This window comes from Anneissia japonica, unplaced genomic scaffold (genome assembly GCF_011630105.1).
Source record: "Anneissia japonica isolate Jap-2015-1 unplaced genomic scaffold, ASM1163010v1 scaffold287921_len548085_cov176, whole genome shotgun sequence".
Taxonomy (NCBI): Eukaryota; Metazoa; Echinodermata; class Crinoidea; order Comatulida; family Comatulidae; genus Anneissia; species Anneissia japonica.
In genome coordinates this window covers 307912-310689 of record NW_022750794.1, presented here as the reverse complement: position 1 = coordinate 310689, position 2778 = coordinate 307912, and the positions used below count along the sequence as shown (strand labels likewise).

The 2778-nt window shown below is 35.5% G+C and overlaps 1 protein-coding gene across 3 annotated transcripts in view; it reads right to left on the bottom strand.

Moving 5' to 3' along the window:
* LOC117121532 overlaps nucleotides 1-2778 on the bottom strand; it is an 84402-nt gene that overhangs the window by 46671 nt on the left and 34953 nt on the right. The window lies entirely within an intron of this gene.

Here is a 2778-nt window from a genome sequence, read left to right as displayed (position 1 = left end):
ACGACAACAACAACAACAACAATAATAATAATAATCAATGAGACTAATTAAAAATAATTTGCATTTTGTTATGACAAATGCTCATTTAGATAGCCTCATGATGGTTGGAATACATCGTGATAGCGGAAGAAACCTCGACCATGACAGCGTGGTTGACAGATTTCATGCAAAATTTCCAAAATATAGAATTTCACTTTCAAGAATGAGGATTTAAAAATAAATTTGATGGTTACATTGCATACTCTTTGTTTCTTGCTTTATTCAAAATGTTTTGGTTTTGGAAGCTGATTTCAACATTAGAAAGCATAGCCTACATGTAGTCATATTAACTCGATGCCTATCAAATAAGTAATAAAAATTCGCCATAATTCATCAAATATCCGTGGCTTTGCCCCCTGGATCCCCACTGGGGGCCCAAGGCGCCCCCCCCCCGGCAGCCAAGTGAGACTCGATTCGCTCCACTAGCCCCCCCGTCGGGGCCTTTAGCCCCTCCGTCAGGCAGGTCCAGGCGCCACCACTGATACCACGCAATCTTAGCGCATGCATCCACCCCTTGTGGCTCACATAAACTGGGGCCCTGTACCTTAAATATGTAGGCCTACCATATCTTAAAATGTCTGCCCATCTGATACCTTTTTTAAGGCCTACTAATGTAACCCCTATTTTTCTTCAAGGCCTACCAATGCGATTCCATCAATTTCTTATATATGCTATATGCAGATGTACCAAGTTTCTCTTTGTCAAAACCTTTCAAAATCACAATTTAGGAAATCTTATGCTGTTAGAGGGCGGCAGACCACTTTTACTTAATCTCACAAGATACTAAGAATCTGTTGTATAGCTAATTAGATCTTGAAAGTTAACAGCGACAGCCTCAGGGATGAACTCATGAACTTCCTTTGAAGTACAAAACGTCTGCCAAAGAAACATTCATAAGTGTGCAATTTGTCAATCATCAACAACTGACAGGCCTGCGATAGTCACAGTGATTTCATACATGATGTCAGAAATAGTTATTAATCTATTTCCTTTTTATAGTTATTTTTCTGTACTTAACCCCAAAATAAATCATGATCATCACATCATGTAAAATAGTTAAGTATTTGAATTGATTGGATTTATACTTGGATTTTCAAAAAGCTTTTATCCTACAGCTATCAGGCCGGTAAATAAATTACTTTTTTTCCCTTTTATCCTTTTGTAACTTAATTTATAAGTTTTGTAATTGTAATTTTGTAATTTAAGCGAGCATCACAATTTTTTACAGAATGGATCTTATCATAATGAAATTTACTTTCAACATCAGTGCTTTTGTATTGTAATTACTATCATAATCAATAACAATAATAATTATCCTAAATGTTAATAAATATTAGAAATTCTAAAAAAAAGGTTCTAAAATTCAATATTTATTGTGGTTGAGAATCGGGCTCAACGTTATATTCGGAGGTTCGAAACGGTCGCTGTAAATTTTGCTTGTGTCCTTTGACAAAGCACTTTATCTAGGAGAATAAATGGGTACCTGGTATGTTAAATAAACAAATGCGCTGAATATTAATATTTCTGCAACAGTATGGTATCTTCCATAAGTATTTTTACTAGGGTAATACTAATGTGAGAAGTGCGTAGAGTGAGGGCTCACTCACAGTGAAGGCGCATCTTTGAATTCAGTCTATTCCAAATAAGGAGTTGCAATGATTCCAAAATGTGACTCACGAATAATGACAATACATTATAATTTTTTTCCTCAACATGTTTTTCTCTATGACATTTAGGCCTACAGTACTAGATTTGGTTTTGGTGCAGAAGCAAGCCCTCTGAGAATAGGCCCAGTTAGCATCATGATAATGGAACTTTAGCTTCCATATCTACCAATGTTACTGCACACATTTTAGGCCACATAAAACCAGACCCCAACATGGCCTGTGGTTCCTATTGTAATTTTATCTTCAATATTTGGAATGTTACATGTATTGTTTTATACATTTCATATTTTCATGGGATAGGGTTACGTTCAGAACAGATTGGTAAATAATAAAAATTATTTTTTATAAAAGAAGCAAAAATTAATCTTTGTAATATATTCTGCTATAAATGCTTTGACAAAAATCTTTCAGATTCATCATTATTTTGATTTTCTATGCAAAAATGACTTTTTTAGACTTTTATGAGGTTCCAAAAATTTTATGAGGGCAGGTAAAACTTGAAATAATTGGTGTTTCGCTACACTAGCGGATCACCTCTTTGTATTGTCAGGATCATCTTTTTGGTGATCCACTAACGTTAGCGGATCACCTATTGTTATTGTCAGGATCATCATCATCATCTTTTTTTTATTCTTCTTTCTTTCTCCCCTTTTCTGTTCGCACGATATCTCAAAATTGCCACGAGTTACGCACACGGTCGCTACATCGATCATTTTGTCTTCGCCTGGAATAGTCACGGTAAGGTTTTCAACGCGCTCAGACATGCGTGACGTCATCTACGTGCAATTTTGCGTTTTTACATTATCGATCATATCAGCCTAACCAATTGCCATTTTGAAATCGTATTAAGTGAGCATTAACTTTGGGTTAATGTTGAATGTACAGTACCCTAATTTGACACGTGCGCTTATTAACGCGCGTGCGTCAAAATTTCAAAATGCTTAAAATCACTTTTTGACTAACTTAGAGCACGTATTAGGACATTTTGAGCATTTCAAATTTTTTTGAAATTTTCCACTACGCACGTGCATTTTTACGTGCGCAGCACGTACGAAAGCTAGAAATTACGTTA